At 40.3% G+C, this 21,294-nt stretch overlaps 1 long non-coding RNA gene and 1 pseudogene across 1 annotated transcript; both read right to left on the bottom strand.

Moving 5' to 3' along the window:
• Positions 1 to 1,174: 1,174 nt before the first annotated feature.
• On the bottom strand, positions 1,175 to 2,065 carry LOC121803289. The gene is made up of 3 exons (XR_006050957.1): positions 1,794 to 2,065; positions 1,383 to 1,522; positions 1,175 to 1,262 (listed from the first exon to the last, which is right to left on the bottom strand). It is a non-coding gene; the product is annotated as an uncharacterized LOC121803289 (long non-coding RNA).
• Positions 2,066 to 4,710: 2,645 nt separating this feature from the next.
• LOC121781558 lies at positions 4,711 to 21,083 on the bottom strand (annotated as a pseudogene).
• Positions 21,084 to 21,294: the final 211 nt, after the last annotated feature.

Here is a 21,294-nt window from a genome sequence, read left to right as displayed (position 1 = left end):
TTATTCAACTCACTTTTCTTTATTTTTCTTAAAATTCGTTTTATAACTAAATACGACTCCTATTACGGGATGGAGGGAGTAATTTTTTTATGTGTTGTCACATCATTTAGACATTCTACTTTTATAGTTCTGTTTTGATTTATAATCTTGAATTGTAGTTTAAAATGAAGTGTCTATCTCAGTCTCATTTGTTATTAAGAATTCAGTGTACCTCGCTAAACCTGTAACTGGTTTTATTACTCCATCCGTCCCATAATATGAGTCATATTTTGCCATTTCGGTACTTGCTTGTGAAATTAGCCAATGCCTATGAAATTAAGTAAAAATTTAAGGACTTGCTTAAAGTGTTAGCTAAGCAATGATGCTACCATAGATTGATATCATTTTTTCCGTAACCAATGAATTAATTAATTTCTAATATTATTTGGAAATATATTATTCACGAATAAATTAATGAGAATGACGATTAATGCAACGGCTACCATAATTTCATTATATACGTATCACGTATGTATGTATGTATGAATTTCAGCTGAAAGAAGCTCAAAGTTTGGAGTATTATTTATATTTCACTATCAAGACGATTTCTTTAATCGGATTACTTGAGGCTTAAAATAATTTAGGCTTTCCAGCTTCGACCAGCTTTTGTTGGGACCAGCATATTAACAAATATTGTTCGTTAAAAAGAATTTGGTCTTCCAATTCAAAAATAAAGATACTTGGTTGTCGGTTTAGGAAAGTAATTATTACTTATTTTATGTGATATTTAAAGGTTAATGTCCACAACACTTACCTAAATTATGAGGCGTACAATAACATTAGGATTCATCGGACAATCAAATTGGTTTTAAATCGAAAACTTCGCATCACATTTCCTGTGGCGTCATTCGTGTTTAAATATTACATTCGACTACCAAAACATAATAAAACTACGCATATCATTCCCACTTTTAGTAGTCTTGAAATTAATTAGAAATTTATAAAAGAATAGTTTTAATAATCTTATACTCCATCCATCCCGCCATAAGCGAGACGCTTGTTTTAAGCATTAGATAATTAAAGTGGAGAGACAACTGAAGTAATAAGATAAGAAAGAATAAAGTAGAGAAAAGTCATTTTCTATTTTATTATTCCATTAACATCCTCAAATGGAATTCTATGTAGATCCTGCAAAATCTTGTTATGAGTGTTGTCCAATTTCAACCTAGTTTTGGAATCGCAATCACACACTTTTCCGGAGTCACATTGATCTTCTGCTCAACCTGTTTGAGTTGAGAAAAGAAAATATATAGATCACCTTCATCATTAATCTATTTTAAGATAAATGCACCTAGAAGCATTTCTTTGCATTGTAGACTCTCTCAAAAGATATAAATGCTTACCAAGTAATCTTTACGAATACACTGCTCTGATATGCTGGAAATATCTGATATGCATTCACCATTCACTCTCATTGAATCGAGCTCATCCAAACTAGCCAGTGCTATCATGCTTATTTCATTAGAATGTGCTTTGTCCAACGCTAAAGATTTTGAAAACAAAATAGTTAGGTCACTAAATCTTGAAACCTCTCGTCAAAAATTAAGAAACAATCAAATTAAATTATCAACGTGAGAATCAACTTCTGCACCCAAAGTTGTGCATTTTGGCACTGTCGACCAGACCTCTCCGCTTATTTTAGAACTGTGCATATGTAAAAACATAAGAATTCTTCTCATTTCTTAAAATAGTACTCCTGCAAGAAAGAAAATTCTTCCCATTTCTCTTATTCGACATGAAAGAAAGAATTTTACCATTCCAGCAAGCTTTTCTCCATAGCAACTATGAATTCAGCTGACAAGAATGTTTCATCCATGTAATAATCATTGACCTTCTCTGCACATTCACTCAAATCCTTTACTTCTGAACTCAAAATATTCTGTATGTTAGACAACTCCAGCAACTATATCTTGTTTTCATCAGTGTTAGATTCTTCAAACCACTTTGAGGACTTGTATACCTGAGCTTTTGTATATTTCAAGTATTAGCTGGTTCCATCAGAGAGCGCAAACATGTTATTGTTGCAATCAAGCATTAAACTAAAAATGAATTGCTTTATAAATAACCATTCAATATTTTTTAAATAATACTACAAATGCATATTAATTTCCCGATAGTAATGCAATAACTTAAATTATTTAGTACTACAAAGATTTAAATAATTCATTTTTAGATAACACTACAAAAATTTAATAATTTAATTTGAGATAATATATAAAAATTTAATAATACCACAAACATTTTTTATCCTTAAAAATTCATAAAAGAAGTACATAAACATTCAAAATCACAAACTTGGTCTTCAAATCAAACTAAACGGACAAATATACCCCTCAAGGGCTAAAGAGTAGAATAGTAAAAATCGGGACTGAATTTGGGATTTATAAAACTTTTTCACTAAAAATATAATTTTATAAATGTTGGATAGTAAAAAAGGTGCAAACTCCATTTTTTAGGTACTGGTTCTGTAGTTCACTCAACAAAATAAAGGAACAACTTATATACCAGTTCTCTGTAGATGTCACATTTGATAATATTGCTGCTATATGGTTCATAGGTAATTTTTCTTCTCTCAAAGCTTCATCTTGTTGCAACAACTTACAATAGAACGCATTTTCCTTGAAATTTGAAAATTTCTACAAAATAATAATTTTTTATCAATCAAATTCTTTACAAGTAATTAGTCATTTCTTAGTACATCTTTCACTAGTGTGACGTACATCTAGTGACACGAATCTAAACTAAGACTTGTAAGAAGACTCTTGGCCTATGGCCTTCTGAGCATTGCTAGGATATTAAAGATTGGATTACCGTGACTAAGAGAGGATTAAAGAAGCGTGAAGGAAAGGGAATAATATCAACACAACTTATCATAAATTGGTCCACCTTTAGAGTCCATCGATCCCGAGATCGAAGCATCCAAGGAAGGCTTAGAGGAAGTTAAACCAAAGAATCCGAATTTCTTCGCTGGGGCAAAGGCGTCCACCTTCTCTCATTCAGAGAACTCCATCACCTATTCCACCTCCATCGCCATCACCCATACAATACTGATAAACTCCTAGTTTAGGATGATTTTGGAGGTGTTTAACCTATGTTTTTGTTGAATTAATGTGCTTATTATAGGTTTTCATTCATTTAGTCACCAATTAGATGAAGTAATGAGTTTGTTGGACTTTTGAAGTAAAAACAGGTTGAAACGGGCAAAACGGAGCGAACAGACTGATCCAGAGAATTCGCCCGACCGGGCGTTTTTCGGACACAAAACGCCCGACCCGGGTGTACTAGCATGGATTCCAAAAAGTTCTCCCGGTTGGGTTTTTCATCCGGCAAAACGCTCGGTCGGGCATTTGGAGCTGAGATCACGATGCTGAGGAAATGCCCGACCGGGTATTTTCCCACTTATGAATTGCCTAGCCGGACGATGATGACTGATACCCAATTTTACCCATTTTTCACTCCAAGTATAAAAGGGAATTCTCAGATTTCAAACCCCTTGTTGGCTCTCTGACCCCAATTTGCTTTGCTCCCATGTAGCAAAACTTACTTGTTAAGAAGTCCAACTGTTTGGACATCATTTCCATCCTATCGATATTAGATGTGGATGCTACCCTGTAGGACTTACTTCTCTCCTTTTTCCATCCCTCGTCATTCAAAGCCACTCTTTCAATCACCTCTAGAGCTTCAGCTTCTCCTACCTTAAGGTGTGATACCCCTGCGCTTATGTTCAACTCATGCATTGCCTCAGGAGTGCTCCACTTGTAAAAGGCTAAGATCTTCTTATCAAATGCTTGAATATCTTCCATGCCTCTTGGACATTCTCATTAGGCTGCATCACATACTCGGATCCTTTGGTTTTTAACTTCATCTGAGCGTTCCTTTTTATGTTGGATACTTCGATCTCGGGATCGCATACTTCGTCCCTTAGTGTGGGCGAATGGGAGGTATACTAGGGACTTAAGCATGTAGCGCAACACGGGTTTCCTTACTGCATTTATCTTAGCTCTGGAAAGATTGAACTTGGAGACCTCATCTTCCTAGGGAAGAGTGATCAAGTTCCAAAACTCATCTTTGTCCTTGGGCTTTTCAGTATAGCCCTCTTCGTCTTCTCGAATGAGTCTGAACAAAATGTTGAACTGAGACAGAGTGATGACGTGTTCCTTGTTCAAGAGGCGGAATGAGATGAAAAGTCCACCTTCTTGTCCATGTAGGATACCTCCAGGGCTGTGATTAAATCGACGGTGAGGACTTTGTAGGATTGGTATTTTGCGCCGAACAAGTGGGCTAGACTCCCTGCCTCAACTAGTGTGTTCCATGAGGTTTCGATGCCTAAACCATAGATCGCATCCCAATATGGATATAGGGAGGGTGTACACTCAAGGGCTATGAGGTTCTTCCATCTCGCCTTCTCTTCATCGCCTCTTAGCATCGCACACAACGAGGTGGAGTACCACAATACTCCCCCAAACTTTAATCCACTTCAAGTACTTGCACTTAATCAATCAATAAACTCTAGTTGCAATTGGAAACCAAAAGTAGGAAGATAGATGAGATTCCTAATAGTTCCAACTAATTCAATCCACACAAAAAAGGCAAGTCAAGCTAGATTTTAGAAAGATACACTCAATTCCTAAAACCTTCAACACCACAAGCCAAATAATAAGGAGATATTACTCAATCCTTGCACATTGTACTCATCAATTTAACAGATACCAAACTCAACACCACAATAAGAGTAACAAAAGTCAAGCTAGATTGTAGCGAGATAGACTCAATCCCTACATCTTTAGCACATGCATTCATCTAAAATCAAAACCCAACAATTTATCAAGAAGGTATACATCAACTCACAAATATCCCAATTCCATCCAACCACATTGGGAGATAGACTCAATCCCTATATCAATGTCAACAATGTCTTAACTAGAGCACATAGAACATAACCGAGACTGAAAACTACTTGTTTCTAACATAACCAAAATATCAACCGTTGCTCTCACCTTTAAGATACATGAACAGAATGCTCCACCAATGCACTGATGACACGACCTAAAGTTAGTAAGCACTTATTTATGTCCTGCAAGTAATGCTTCTGGCAAAAGATCCTTAACTAAATCATGTAGGAATCATTAAATTTTAATAGTTGCACACTTGTGTTCAGTCTTTTAAAAATGTGATTGGGTTCTACTACCTCTCGAATACCTGAACAGTGGATGTTCTCTTATCCTGCTAAATCAATAAGATTAAGCTTCCCGTATTTGATGAGCTCTTCCTCTCCAACAATTCCTTCTTTTATGTGAATAGCTATGGTAAATATAGAATGTGATCGACTACAAAATAAAGGTAATAGGGTTTGTGTCACGACCACAACTCCCTAGTACTAATGTCACGACCGCCCTTACTAAGGATAGCAAGGACGGGGAAATCGCGACCAGGGGGGACTAATAAGCGGGGAAGAAATGGGGGACCCAATAAAGTTGACACTTAATGCAAAAATCTAATTAACTCCCAAAAGAACATTTGTTTTAGTCTACAAAAATATTTTAGTTTAACGAAATAAGCAGCGGATTAAAGTCTCTAAGTATTTGAGATAATAAAGGACGACATTTAATATGAAAAACCCAATTAACTTCAAAAAGAAATGTTTTTAGTTTATTGAAAGGTTAAGCAACGGATTTTAGTCTCAAGATACTTAATGTCATAAAATAGTATTAAATAGTGCGGAAGACTTCTAGAAATTTATTTCAAACATGGCAGCGGAAAAACAAGTATCAAAGAGAGTCATGGGATGACGCCCATGTATGAAGACACGACACATCCGGGAAATCCCTAAAGCTCACTCAACATCCGCTGCAACATCCCGATCAACCTGCACATAGGGAAAACATATGCAGGGCTGAGTACTTGTTGTACTCAATGGGCTCATGCCGAAAACATTTTATAACAGTTATGTCATCCATACCAGTGAACTCGAGTTTTACATGTAGTTAAGAAATATCATCGAGAACACAAAAACATTTCATAGCCTGGCCAGGCAAACAATCTCCCCACTTTCTCAACAATCCAACAATCACATCATCTTTCCACAGTGCGACGAAAGTGTGGCCACACTATTCGCCCACGAGACCGGCCGACTAGCAAGGACGACTCCCTATCCCACCAGTGTACACAGCCTGATAGGGTTTGCGGCCCTACTCAGACCCGAATTCGTTTCACACATAGCCATATAGCCTAACGGAGTAAACTCAGACGAACTAGGCATCAGGCACACAATCTCAATCAAAACAATCCATGGCATGACATAACACTTTAAACCACCATTATAGCTCCACAATCATACTTTGAAAAATAAAAGAGTTTAGTTAAAGAAAGTCCACCTCGCTTGCTTAGACAACACAATACACAACTCAAAAGCAACCCTCGTTTCTTGTGCTCACGTACGCACAACCCTTCTCAACACCACAACACAATCAGCCTTCCATTAATACAACTCATCATGCATTTCCTATTGTTCCTTTCATTGTTTTCTTAAATTACTCATCCCAAACGTTCACCAACATAAGGAACGACACCATAGTATACCTCAACGTATAACACATAACCACGCCATAAGATACGTTCCTTAATCACACATGCATCATGTAATTCATTCAAACTTGAGAACAAGTATTATTTTAACATGACAGAAATCTAGCAGAACTGCGCAGTCGTTTTGTAAAACTCATTAAAAATCCATCCGACCTCCGTTAGGGCTGAAATTTTACCACAACACAGTAGACACATCAAAGATCATCCAGTTAAAATTTCACATCAAAATCACATCTTTAGGTCAGTCAAATCAAAAATGAAACTCACTGGACGAGAATACAATTTCTCACAGAACTGCGTAGTTAACTTTAAAAATTCATCCTTCGTCAAAAGAGGCTGAAATTTATACACAACACAGACGACATCTCAAATTTTACTCAGTTAAAAATTCGTACCAAAATAAGATCGTTTGGTCGGTCAAACACATGTCGGAATCTACTGTCCGAACACCACAGTTTTCATGCTTCACAAATTCGAATTATGGTTTATCTATTCATTCATCCAAACACATATATTCATGCTTCCAACACATAATCATGCTTCAAAAAGATCTCACAATCATGTTCTCATATATTCACATAGCATTCACCAATGAATCATCCACCACCTCACACATACACATACATAAACGCATATCCACATACTTTCTCATGCAAAACATCAATCCCAACCGATTAATTTTTAGATATGTGATTTCTACACTCACTATGTGCATGAGGGAATCAAGAAACATGGATTCAATGGAAAGGATGAGAAAGAGAATTCAAATATACCTTTCTTGTTCAAAAATAATCGGTAGGAATGATAATTGATGCGATTCTTCGATGAATCTTGAATTTCCAACTCCAAATTGATGCAAGAACAAAGGATTGGTGGAGAATTGGTGGAGAAGGAGAGGGAGGGAGAAGAAATCGTGTGGGAGAGAGGGGAGGGAGAGAGTGGCGTGAAAATGGGGCTAGGGTTAGGGTTTTGCTTATTTATAGTCTAGAATAGATCCCATAATTAAATAAAGCAATTAAAATTGTGGAAGAATAAAATAGAGGTCAATAAATAAATCCCACATTTAAAATGAAAATAGGCGTGTATGTGGGAAGGAGGGTTTTTCGAAAATTAGGCAATTCTTGGAGAGAAATATCTTCACAAAATTTGGTAAAAAGATATTAGGTATTTCATAAATATGGCAACAAGATAATTAAAATAACTCTCCAAGAAGGAATAAGAAGGGACGTGTATTTTGAGGGAGTAGCAAGGAAATATTTAAATTCTCCACTAAAATAGGAATATAATTTAAATTTGGTAATTAATTAAATTTTTTTTGTAGGAAGAGACTCCCACAAAATAGGTAACAAATAAATTTATTCCACAAGGAAAAAAAAGCATATGGGGCGTGCGATAGGGAGAGAATTAAAAGGAAAATATTCACATCCCCAATGAATTTGGCATAAGAATTAATTTGGTATTTATTTGAATAGAAGGGATTCCACAAAATAGGAAACAAATATAAATTCCTTTACAACAAGGGAGGGCCGAAAATTTGGGTTATATTCCCACAAGGAAATAATTCAAATCTTAATTTAATTAGGGTGTGGAAACAAAATGTGGCAAGATTTAATTGGATTTAAATTAAATGAAAGGAATCAACAAGGCACCAATTAAATCAAAAATAATTCATCCTCCTAATTAAATAGGGGATTTTTCGAAATCTCTCAAGAATAGGCTTAGGGTTCGAATTCCATGTAGCACAAATTAGGGATAATTTGATTTGGATTTAATTTGGATAAATATCCCAAAACAATTAATTAAATTCAAGAAAGATAATATAATTTCCAATAATTGAAGGGGCCGAAAATTACCACTAAAATGGCTAGAACAATATGCATGATCTCATTTAATTATTTCCCCACTTTGGAAAAAAATATGACACTTCACTCCACATCACTCGCGACAATTTATTTCACATAATCAACTCAATCACATAGGAACAAATAAATTCCATAAAAGAAAAAATTTTCCACTCGACATCCATATTAAAACAAAGTCGCAGAAATTTTTGGGATGCTACAACTAATGAGCGTAGCTATTTCGTAACTAAAATAATTTCATCAATCACGAACTCGTCATAAAGGGAATAATTAACTTGAGTGAATAGTCTCGAAGGGAAATGGGTACAAGGTCAAGTCATAATCATAGTAAAGGCTAAGTTCATAAGTTCCTAGAACAACATTTAAATGCAGCGGAAGGTTCCAGGAAAAAAAATAGTAGACATACTACTTTGAGCTACTTAACTACTTATTAACGGTCTCTTCTCAACACCTTCGTCGCCTCGATCACGTTCAACCTGCACGTTTGAAAAGAAACATGCAGGGCTGAGTATTTGATATACTTCGTGAGCACAGTGCCAAAATAATTCCATTTAATTGTCAGCCATAGTTGAGTGAACACGGGGTTTTTATTTAAAGGGCCCGAGTCACTAAATCCTTTTTTATTTCATAAAATTGATTGCGCAATCACATAAGCATAAATACCATATCTAAACGTATGTGAACCGGGAATGTGGCCACATTCCACGACTGTCAATGGAAACCCTAGTCCCCTTCTCTCCCGCTTCCATCTCGGTGGAGACGCCGATCCCCGGCCGTCGTTCCCCACTGTCTCCAGCAGCACCGCTCTTTGTACCTCTCTCCGTTCCTCCCCCTCTCGCCTCCTTCTCTCTTATAGCAAAATGAATTCCCAAATTAAGGAAAAATCTAAACCCTAGGTAGGCGGCTTTCCCGTACTCGAGCGTCGTCGCCCCCTTTCCTCCGGCGAGACCGCCGTCCGGTCAGGACCCGCAGTCTCCTTTCGCCATCTGAGATCGACCTCCGTCCCGGGGTCGCGAGAATCAAGAGGCAGGGCCTCCAAATTCCTTCTTGGTACGTCTACTTGTTTCCGTCACTAAGCTTAGAGGCAGTATGTGAAATACCTTGGGCATTACTTGCTTGTTGTGGCTGCTATTATGAGGTTTCCCGAGCTCTTATCCTATGTTCTTGCCTAGTATGCTATCTTGAAGCGAAGGCAGGGGTGTGTTAGTGTTCTTTACTTATTCCTCTAGTATTGTTATCATGTTTAAGCTCTGAAATTGTGGTGTTCTAGCATGCTTGCGATTTATATATGAATCTACGTGATATATGGGCATGAAATTTAGATTATTGGAGAAATTACCTGCTGAAAACTGCAGTTGTTTTGAAAATCAGCCCCTAAACTTCAGCTTCCCTTACTTCTCCAACTTGTTATGTTGCTGGAAAAAACTTAAGATGTGTGGAAGTGTGCCTAGGTAGTGTGGAGAGTCGTGTACTTGTGCAGCATTAACTTGAGCTGTTGTATGCATTGTTTTCTTTCTGCAGCAACTTTAATTGTAACTTGGCTCCATGTGGGTACCTAGTACTTTAGTTAATAAATGGGACTTGTTTGTTGTGGCAGGTGCACAAGAAGGGGGAATGCAGGGTTGTTAACTGCAATCTGTAGAGCTGTTGCAGTTGTCCCCTTTCTTCTTAACTTGGAGCAGCCTTCGGTTATGGCGGGAGTGCAGTGGCTGTTGAAGCTGGAGTGCAGAGCTGCTGCGGCTTTCCTCTCTTTTTCTGGATCGTGGCAGCCTGTGGTGATGGCTGAGGGAGAGTGCAGGAGCTTGGAGCAACTTATCCTTGCCTAATTTGGCAAATCCTTTGGTCTCCATTAGGCCATCCACAATAGGAATAGCTCAGCCATAGCCTAGCCACTGCCACATCATCAGCACTAAAAATCCTCCTGCCACATCATCAAAACAAGCAAATAGCCCAGCAATAGCCCAGCTATAGCCTAGCCACATAATATCCACATCACTATTAACAAATATATACAAAATGAAATAATTAACAATCACACAATATACGAAATTTAATTTACGAGACATATACGGGAAAAATTTATTAATACTATTAAAATTTAAAAAAGTACAATAATTTAAAAAAATACATTAATTTTAAAAAAAATACAATAATAAAAAGGAGTGCCAATTCACTCCTCCTCTCCATCGTCGCCGCCTCCGTCGCTGTCGCCACCACCGCCGCCGCCGCCGCCATCGCCGCCGCCACCACCGCCACCGCCGCCGCCGGTCTCCCTCCGTGCCGCCTCCAACTCGTCCTGCAGGCTCATGAGCAAGGTTTGAAGCACGCTCTTTTCCACGGGATCCGTCGCCACCCGCCATTCGGCCATCGTCTTGATCAACTGAGCGCGCGTTTGGGCGCGAGCGAAGAATGTGAGATCCTCGGTGGATTGGCCGAGGGGGGATGCCGACTGGACCTCCTGGGAAGCCCCGGCGTTCCCCCTCGCCTCCCGCTGAGCGCGCTTGCGCCCAATCGGGCGAGGTCGGCCACCAACCGAACGCGGTGTGGGGAACTCCTGCGTCGTCTCGGGGAGGTCGTGGGAACCACCGCTGCTGCCGCTGAAATCGCCGGTGTAGTTCAGTCGTTGCTTCTTCGGCCAGCAGTCGACACCTACTCGGAACTTCTCTGACTCGTTCAGCACAAGATAGCAGTTCCAGTAGGTGAAGTCCTTGTATACCCCCTTCAGTGGGAAGGCTTTCTCCGCTATTCTCCTGCAGTCCTCCTCTGTTTGGCCACTGCTCATCATGCGGAGTGCGTTGGTGTACAAACCTGAAAATCGGGAGACCGCAGCCCTGATTCGGTTCCACGCCTTCCGGCAATCCTCCCCGTTGCGTGGCCTTCCCTCCGGGAAAAATCTCTTGTAGGCTGCTGCTATCTTGCCCCACATGTTGACGATCCTCTGCTCGTTCGAAACGAGAGGATCGTCGCAAACACTCACCCATGCCTTGCAGAGCGCGACGTTCTCCTCGTCCGTCCACCTCCTCCGTACCTCCTCCTCACCCGGCTGCGACGACTCGCCGACCTTCTTCTTGCCCTTCTTCTTTGGGACGCCACGCCCCCGCTCTGCCCCCCCTTGAACGAGAGTTTCCGGAGCTCCGATAGTATCAAACACCAAGTCATCTAAGGAGAAACTATCAAACCCTAAGGGCGTTTGGGTCGATGTGTGCGAAGAACCAGTCGAAATATCAAAACTGGGGCGATAGACATCCCCCGTCGTCGCTGGGGACCCCCCAGAAGTCCACTGTGTAGCCGGTACGACCCCCGGAGTCCCCTGTGTCAGCGGTAATCCCCCGGGCATCATCTGCATCCCGGGTGCCCATCCCGTTGGTGCCCACCCCGGTATCGCCGGAAACCCCCCCGGCGGACTCCCCCCCGTTGGCATCCCGGAAAACATCTGCTGCCATGGGTACATGTTGTAGTACCCGGGCACCTGACCCCATCCACTTTCCACGGGGATCGACGGAGTTTGTGACCTGCTACTCCCGGAACTAGGCTCGTTGTTGAGATCTATTTCCCGTTGTTGATCTTGTACAGAAATTAAGATAGAGAGAGTACTCGTTAAAACAAGTGGTGCGAATGAAAATGACGAGCAAAGCGCGTATATATAGTGTTTCGGGAAAAAAAAATTTAATTTCGCGCTAGGCGGTGCGCTGGGCGATCCGGGCGCTGCAATAGCGCCGAGCGGATCGCCCAGCGCACCGCCCAGCGCCACGAAACTGCCCAGCGCTGCGCGGTTTCTCTCTCCATTCGTCCGCTGGGCGACTGCAATAGACCGCCCAGCGAACTGCCCAGCGCCGGCGCTCGGCTGGGCGGTCGGCTGGGCACTATTATGGATGGTCTTACAAAAGGTAGTATTGTCTCCTTCCTTTAACTAAAAATCCCTATTAATTCTCTTGTTCTTTAGCAATTAAGGGGCTTGTCTTGATTTGTAGGTATGGAAAGATTGGCTGCCATGGTTGTTGCATAGCAGGAGGTCTGCCCCGCTGCTCTCGGCCGTGGGCTCGTTTGGGCCCAGCCCGTAAAGGGTGTGATTTTTTTTGGGCTCAAAAGGCAAGGCCCAAAGTTTAGGAATTTGTAATAGGATAATGTTTCCCACGCCCCCTTTTTATATTCACAACCCACGTGTAAAACGTCTATTCGATTAATGTATCTTGTTTTCAAGCATTGTTAGTTCGGCATAAAATATTATCGTCCCCCCTTCTCTATGTTTGTTTTATATCTTTTTTTTTCATAATTTGTTTTAATTTATTAGATTATTTCATCCATTTTGGTTTTGCGAACTAGTAACATTAAGCGTCGATAAGGCAATGAGTTCCATTCTAAAACGACGAGATAAGAGAGTGGCAAATCTCTAAATCGACAATCACAACTAATAGGGCGTTTAAAAAGGACGGTTATTATAGTTTAATTTCAAGATTGGTGAAGAAAGAAATTCATTGATCAAACTAAAGTTAACAAGCCCTGCTCATCTTATTCAATAAAGTATTTGATGTACGTCTTCTTGCAGCACCTCGCTCCAAAAGGATATAGATCTCATTAGCTCTATACACCATTTCCTCTTCAAGGCCTCTCTTACAACCACCAAACCCTTTCCATCATCCCTCGTACAAATAGGCTTCTTTGGTCTATCTTCTGTAGATTTTAGTTGATCTTCTGGGGCTAGCATGCCGGTTATATCCTCATTGCAGAGTTCTGAAAAGGTCACTTTCATATTGTAAGCAACATTCTGTGGGTCAAATTTTTGCCGGAATGCTCTAGGAATAAAACCTGCCTCAACTGGCAATTCACCACTCCACCAAAAATAACTCAATGTCGGATTTGCCAGATAGAATTGATAAACTCGTATTTTAACTGTTTTATTGGGCATTAAACGTGATGATAATTGGTGTTTAAATGCATATTACTTGAGTTTACGTCCATATTTCACTATAAAGGTGCTTTGATGAGTTTATCCAGTGTTTGAAGTTAAAATAGGTAAAAAGGAGTCAAAATGAGCCAAGCCGTGACTAGGGTCTGCTTCAAACGTTAATCTGCCTATCAATATGGGGTTTAAATCCTATTTTGAGAGTACCATTGTCTTCATCATCGAAAGAGCTTCGCGTGGGTACCTTACACGCCCCAATCGGAGTTCGGATGAGAGAGATATGACCGATCTACGAAAGCCGCGCGGACTGCCGGGAGCTACCCGGCCGGGTGGATTTTATGTGCAATAATTCCACCCGGCCGGGTGGCCAATTTTGTTCATAAAGAGTCCAGAGACTTCTACCCGACCGGGTGGATTTTATGTGCAATAATTCCACCCGGCCGGGTCCGTCTGACTGACGATTTTTAGCCCAGAATCGATTTTTCTGAGGAAAAAAAAAAGAGAAAGGCTAGGGCAACGAAAATTCATTCTCTCCAAGCCGCAAAAACACACACACTCTCTCTAGGAAGCACTCTTGGAAGAAGATTGGAGATTCAAGCTTCAATTCCTCCGCCAATTGTAATCCGTATCATGGTTTCCCTTGTTTTTCTTAGTTTCTTTTTGTTATCTACCTTGAACATGAGTAACTAAACCTTTTATGTAGAATTCTTGGTGAAGATGCATTGATTCATAGTTTTAATCCAATTAATTTCGTTTTTATCTTGCTCTTGTAATTGTTTGAATTATTCTTGTGCTTTTTCCTATCAATTGCTTGATCGCCAATTGGGAGTGTTAGGATTTCTTAGAGTAATCGGGAGATGAAATATTTAATATTGAAAGAAGAATAATTCACACCTTAATTCAATAAAACTCGGGAGAGTTGAGATTATGAGTGGGATCTTTAATCTAATCAAACCTTTGGGAGTTAGGTCTAAGATTTAGAAGGGGACTTCACTTATTACACCTAATCTACAGATTTCTCACCTCGGGAGGGGGTTTAATCTACAATTGTGATTGATTCAACAATTCTAGAGACTTTAAATGGTAAATTGGTTTTAATTGGGTTATGCTATGAGTTGTGCATCGGATCCTTGAATTCTGCATATTTCTCCATCATCTACACAACTTGCTTTATCACTCTCTTGTTTATTTATTCTATTTTATTCTCTGAATTTACATGCTTTTAGTAGTTGTTAGTTTCAAAACCAAATTTCCTGATTGTCTGGATAGTAGTTGAAATTTGTTCGTGGTACTTAGGTTTACACTTAATTGTCTCTGTGGGGTACGATATACTCTTGCTTGCTATTTGCTACGATAACCCCGTACACTTGCGGGTATTATTTGGGTAAAATAAAGTTGAGTCAAGTTTTTGGCGCCGTTGACGGGGACAATTTTTGTGTTATATAGCTTGATATCGTGATAATAATCAAGATTACTACTTCAGATTTTACTGCTTTATTTTTCGTTTGATTTTTTTTGAGTTCTCACATTTGTGTTTCTTGTTCAGGTGTATGCACACACGCTCTAAAGGCTTGCCTCTAGAACCTTTCGATCCGGAGATTGAAGCAACAAACCGGAAGAGGAACGCTTATAGGAGGCTCACACAGAAAGTTCAAGCTTCTTCGCCTAACCGCATAGGAGCATCCTCAGTTCAGAGGGACCTTTCACCCATCCGATCACCAGTTCAGGACCATCAACTGTTTGATCCCGTTTCTCCTAGTCTGATGGAGTACGAAGAGGGTAACAACGGTCCACCACCCCCTCCTCCCAATTATGCTGAGCTTCTACGACAGCTGGAGGAGTTGCGTCAACAGGTCAACCGTGGACCACCCGTGCCTGTGCAGAATCAATATGTATACCAAGGCCAGGCAAATCCAAATGTTCATAGCAACATCGCGGCCAATACTTTTGAGTTGAAAAGAGGACTAATCCAGATGGCGGAGAACATTGCTTTTAGGGGCAAATCCACAGATGACCCTAACAAGCATATCACTAAGTTCATTCAGATTTGCAACACAACAAAGATGAATGGAGTGACAGATGAGCAGGTTCGACTAAGGCTGTTTCCTTTCTCTTTAGAGGATTCAACAAAGGATTGGTTGGAGAGTTTGGAGTCGGGCTCAATCAGAACATGGGATGCTATGGTAGAGAAGTTTTTAGAAAAGTTTTATCCCCCCAGTGAGGCGATTAAGAGGCAACATGAGATCATTGCCTTTCAGATGAACCCTGCGGAGAATATCAGAGAAGCATGGGGGAGGTTCAAAGCTTTGATGAAGCGGTGTCCCAACCATTGGTTAACCCCGACAGTGCAAGTCATTACATTCTTCAAAGGGTGCGTGCCTGAAGCACAACGGGAGTTGAATTTGAGCTCAGGTGGAAATATTCTCAAGAAAGGAGTGAATGAAGCTATGGAAGTGATAGAGGAGCTTGCATCTAATGACGAAGGATGGAGCAACGACAGGAGTAAGGTGCATAGGGTGGCTTCTACTACAGATCATGATCCTATGAGCTCCCTATCCGACAAGTTGGATGCGCTGACCATGAAATTCGACTGCATAGCAATGGGGCAACCATCTCAAGAACCCCAAGGAAAAATGGGGGACGTGAACTATGTGAATCAAGGGGACAACAACCGGTACTTCAATAATCACCGCGCCAACTTTCAGGGTGGAGGATATAATCAGTTCGGGAACAAATGGCATCCCAATCTATCTTATGGAAACCCAAATAATGCTCTGCAACCACCCCCGGGGTTCACAGTTACTGATGGAGTGGTTAATGATCCGAAGAAGATGACCACGGAAGACATACTCAAGTCTTTCATGCTACAGTCCAACAAGCTCATGGAGCAGAACAATCAAAGGATTGAGAAGGTTGAGACAGATGTGCAAAGTATGGCCACTCATCTGAAGAACATAGACACACAGATCAGCCAGATTTCCCATACTGTGAGTACTATTACTCAACCGGGAAAATTCCCTTCGAACACCATCATAAATCCCAAAGAATGCAAAGCTGTGCATCTAAGGAGTCGCACTGTCTATGAAGCTCCCTCACTGCCTGCGACCACATCTGATACAGTTCTTGAGCCCAAGGCTGCCGTGGCAGAGAAGGAAAAGGAGGCTGAAAAGGAGAATACTGGCACCACTTCTGGAGTAAAGGTGCCATTCCCGCAGGTACTGAATCAGAAGAAGAAGAAGAAAGATGAGCAGTTCACTCGATTTCTGGACATCTTCAGAAAGGTGCATGTGAACATTCCTTTGATCGAGGCACTGCTGCAGATGCCTAAGTACGCTAAGTTTCTGAAGGAGGTGATAGCCCAGAAGACCAGTTGGGGGCATGTTGACACTATTAACCTAACTGAAAATTGTAGTGCTCTGCTGCAAAGGAAATTGCCTACCAAGCTGAAGGACCTTGGAAGTTTCACTGTCGACTGCCTCATTGGGGGCTATAAAGTGGAGAATGCTCTCTGCGATCTAGGCGCGAGCATCAATCTAATGCCACTATCGGTGTTCAAGCAACTGAACATCGGTACTTTGAAGCCCACCTCAGCCACACTACAGATGGCAGACAGATCTGTCGCGTATCCAGAGGGCATCGTGGAAGACCTACTGATTAAGGTTGGGGAATTTATTTTTCCTGTCGACTTTATGGTCTTGGACATGGAAGAAGACAAGGGAGTCCCCCTACTGCTAGGACGTCCATTTCTTGCCACTGCTGAGGCAAATATAAACGTGAAAAGGGGAGAGTTGACAATCTTCATGGGAGAAGAAAGTCAAACATTTTCCCACAAATCGAGAAGCATGGATGGAAGAACTGAGGTGTGCAAGGTGGTGCGTCTGAAGCACCAAGTGACTACTGAAGAAGGAGGATCGAGTGCAGTCAGAAAAGTGAAGCAGAAGAACTTTTATGAGCCTCACATGGAGATGATGGCTTCCACTGACTCGGAGCCATTAGCATGGATCGATGCAGACCATAGTCGCTCTTCACCGGTGCACGCGGTGATCACTACTGAACCCCCTAGGATGGGGGGTAAAATACCAACTACTGTCAAGGGAAGAAAGATAACTGCTCCGACACGGAAGGAGCCTATCCCGAGAGAGCCTGAAAAGTGGTGGCTCACCAAGACTTGGAACGATCTATTTCCTCATGGAGGATGAGCCAAGCAATCACCTGGAGGCAACTCTGGGATGAAAGGGGATCTCGGTTGATATTTGAAGACGTCGGGCACACGACGATAAAAAGGTGCGCTGCATGGGAGGCAACCCATGAAAGGTATTTTTTTATTGTTTTATGTATTTCTTTTAGTGTGTTTGCTCAGTAGGCATCACCTCTCCACCAACGTTTCAAACTTATTTCTTTGCTTAGCTTTGAATAAGTTTGGGGGGGTGATATGGTGGATGGTGAACCTATGAGCATGTTTATTGTTTTCATGTTATTTTTGGGTAGTTTTAAAATTTTTGGGTTTTAAAATTTTTGCTTAGGATTTTAATTGACTTGGATGAAACTGAATGGGGTCGGAGCAATTTGAATTGAATTCAAGCATGTTTGTTGGATGAGTTGCTAATGATGCTTTATGTTAAAATGTTTGTGAAAACTTGTTGATATGACCAAGCATGCTTGTATGTCCTTATTGTGATTTGCCTAAAGTGAATTGCTCGTTGCATTGTCCTTTGCCATAACCCTGTGAGACTTGAGCCTATATATTTCTAAATGTGTGATTATCGTCATTGTGTTATATGTTTCTAGAACTTGCTCGCGATCTTCCTTGAGTCTACATAGTGAGTATAGATTTAGGAAGTGACGTTAGGCCATCCGTTCTAGCCTTGTTTTTACTTTCACCCTAAAATAAAAATCATAATCCTTTGTTAGCCATATTTGAGCCTAATAGCCTTTTTCTTTGATAACTTGGGGTTGTATATATGCTTGAAAATAATTTTGGGGGAAAAGAACACTTTTGGATGATAAGAAGAATTTAAAGATGAAGTATTGACTTGAATATCGTTGGAAAAGTGGATGTATGCTTTTAGTTGTGAAAAAAAAGAGTTGTAAAAAAAAAGAAGAATAATTTGGTGGTATAAGCTAGGCGAAGCCTAGAGGGGGTATAAGCTAGACGAAGTCTAGAAATGCGTAAGAAACCAAGTTTGGGGGAGAATTGGTAGATGAGAAGAGTCTATAAAGACTACTGAGGAGTTGAGTTGTTTAAAGAACGAAGTTATTATAGTTTCGAAAGGGATTATAAGTCACTTTGGCCAAATTTTCCTCACCTAACCAAAAAGCCTACATTACAACCTACAAATAAGACCTGTCAGATCCTTGATTTATAGTCACAAAATAGTAGAGGAGAGGTTAGATTTCGAGCAAGCCTATGGTAAACTATGCATGATTGATTGATTTGAGAGCTTGTATTTTACCTATACACTTTGAGAGTGGGAGAATTACACTACATATCTATCTTGTGAGGGCAAATTGACAAGGTTGCATACGTGTTAGTAACTTGAAGCAATGATCAGTTGGTTTACATGTGTGTGAAGTTATTGATGCATGCTATTGTTTATTAACTGAGGCAATGATGAGATCCAACTTATGTGTACGAGTTTATATTTGATTGTTGTCTGCTTCTTGTTTGAGGACAAACAAGTGATTAAGTTTGGGGGAGTTGATAAACTCGTATTTTAACTGTTTTATTGGGCATTAAACGTGATGATAATTGGTGTTTAAATGCATATTACTTGAGTTTACGTCCATATTTCACTATAAAGGTGCTTTGATGAGTTTATCCAGCGTTTGAAGTTAAAATAGGTAAAAAGGAGTCAAAATGAGCCAAGCCGTGACTAGGGTCTGCTTCAAACGTTAATCTGCCTATCAATATGGGGTTTAAATCCTATTTTGAGAGTACCATTGTCTTCATCATCGAAAGAGCTTCGCGTGGGTACCTTTTCACCGATCTACGAAAGCCGCGCGGACTGCCGGGAGCTACCCCGGCCGGGTGGATTTTATGTGCAATAATTCCACCCGGCCGGGTGGCCAATTTTGTTCATAAAGAGTCCAGAGACTTCTACCCGACCGGGTGGATTTTATGTGCAATAATTCCACCCGGCCGGGTCCGTCTGACTGACGATTTTTAGCCCAGAATCGATTTTTCTGAGGAAAAAAAAAAGAGAAAGGCTAGGGCAACGAAAATTCATTCTCTCCAAGCCGCAAAAACACACACTCTCTCTCTAGGAAGCACTCTTGGAAGAAGATTGGAGATTCAAGCTTCAATTCCTCCGCCAATTGTAATCCGTATCATGGTTTCCCTTGTTTTTCTTAGTTTCTTTTTGTTATCTACCTTGAACATGAGTAACTAAACCTTTTTATGTAGAATTCTTGGTGAAGATGCATTGATTCATAGTTTTAATCCAATTAATTTCGTTTTTATCTTGCTCTTGTAATTGTTTGAATTATTCTTGTGCTTTTTCCTATCAATTGCTTGATCACCAATTGGGAGTGTTAGGATTTCTTAGAGTAATCGGGAGATGAAATATTTAATATTGAAAGAAGAATAATTCACACCTTAATTCAATAAAACTCGGGAGAGTTGAGATTATGAGTGGGATCTTTAATCTAATCAAACCTTTGTGAGTTAGGTCTAAGATTTAGAAGGGGACTTCACTTATTACACCTAAACTACAGATTTCTCACCTCGGGAGGGGGTTTAATCTACAATTGTGATTGATTCAACAATTCTAGAGACTTTAAATGGTAAATTGGTTTTAATTGGGTTAAGCTATGAGTTGTGCATCGGATCCTTGAATTCTGCATATTTCTCCATCATCTACACAACTTGTTTTATCACTCTCTTGTTTATTTATTCTATTTTATTCTCTGAATTTACATGCTTTTAGTAGTTGTTAGTTTCAAAACCAAATTTCCTGATTGTCTGGATAGTAGTTGAAATTTGTTCGTGGTACTTAGGTTTACACTTAATTGTCTCTGTGGGATACGATATACTCTTGCTTGCTATTTGCTACGATAACCCCGTACACTTGCGGGTATTATTTGGGTAAAATAAAGTTGAGTCAAGAATTTGAAAGCATACCAATAATTTGCTATGAAATATAAATCCTCACCTTATTTCACATGCCTCCCTCCATTGTATATGTCTTTCCCAGTTCCAGTCTGCCCATACTTTAAGGCAGTGCAGATGAAGCCCTCTAATACTTCAGCCACAATGGGTGAAATAAATTGATCCTATATAGACCTTTGTTGTGATTTTGGCAAAAAAATTTTTAAACAATAGAAAACATTATGTATTGTTAATTTGTTATGGAGCATTAACTTGCTATATCTGGTAAGCTTCAAATGTTAACATTCACAAACTGGTTCGAAAGGAAATTACCTTATCAAAGGTAAAGACTCTTTCATAACCTACTGTTCAACATTTGCTCATTAGCAGTTAAGGGGCATAAGGTCAAATTCAAATCAAGCAAATTTATCAAGATGTTTTTCAGAAAATTATGCCTATTTACTAAAAGGGAAGAGATCGAAGAGTCTACCTGTAGGTTCACCTCTTTATCCTTGTCAGGACGATTGTAATTCCAATCGAAACCTCTTGAATCCGGGCGCCTCCATTCGGGCCGCGGCGTTAGAAAGGGTGCCGGAGAAGGATCCATTGACATTTGACACGGAGTTCCGAAAATCCGGTGTCAATGAGAAGATTTTGGAGATGAGAGCCGCAAATCTGATTCACCTTTTTAAAATGGGCCTAGGGTAAAATGAAACAAGAGATCACATGCACGAACAGTGAAGCGATTTTGGAGTTGAATCGGATGAAAAATTAGAAATCTCATACCGAATTATTGGCTGAGCAAGCGATGGTTTGGG

The sequence above is a fragment of the Salvia splendens genome, chromosome 1 (assembly GCF_004379255.2).
Source record: "Salvia splendens isolate huo1 chromosome 1, SspV2, whole genome shotgun sequence".
Lineage (NCBI taxonomy): Eukaryota > Viridiplantae > Streptophyta > Magnoliopsida > Lamiales > Lamiaceae > Salvia > Salvia splendens.
The sequence above is the reverse complement of the archived record's forward strand: the minus strand, read 5'-3'. Positions and strand labels throughout refer to the sequence as shown.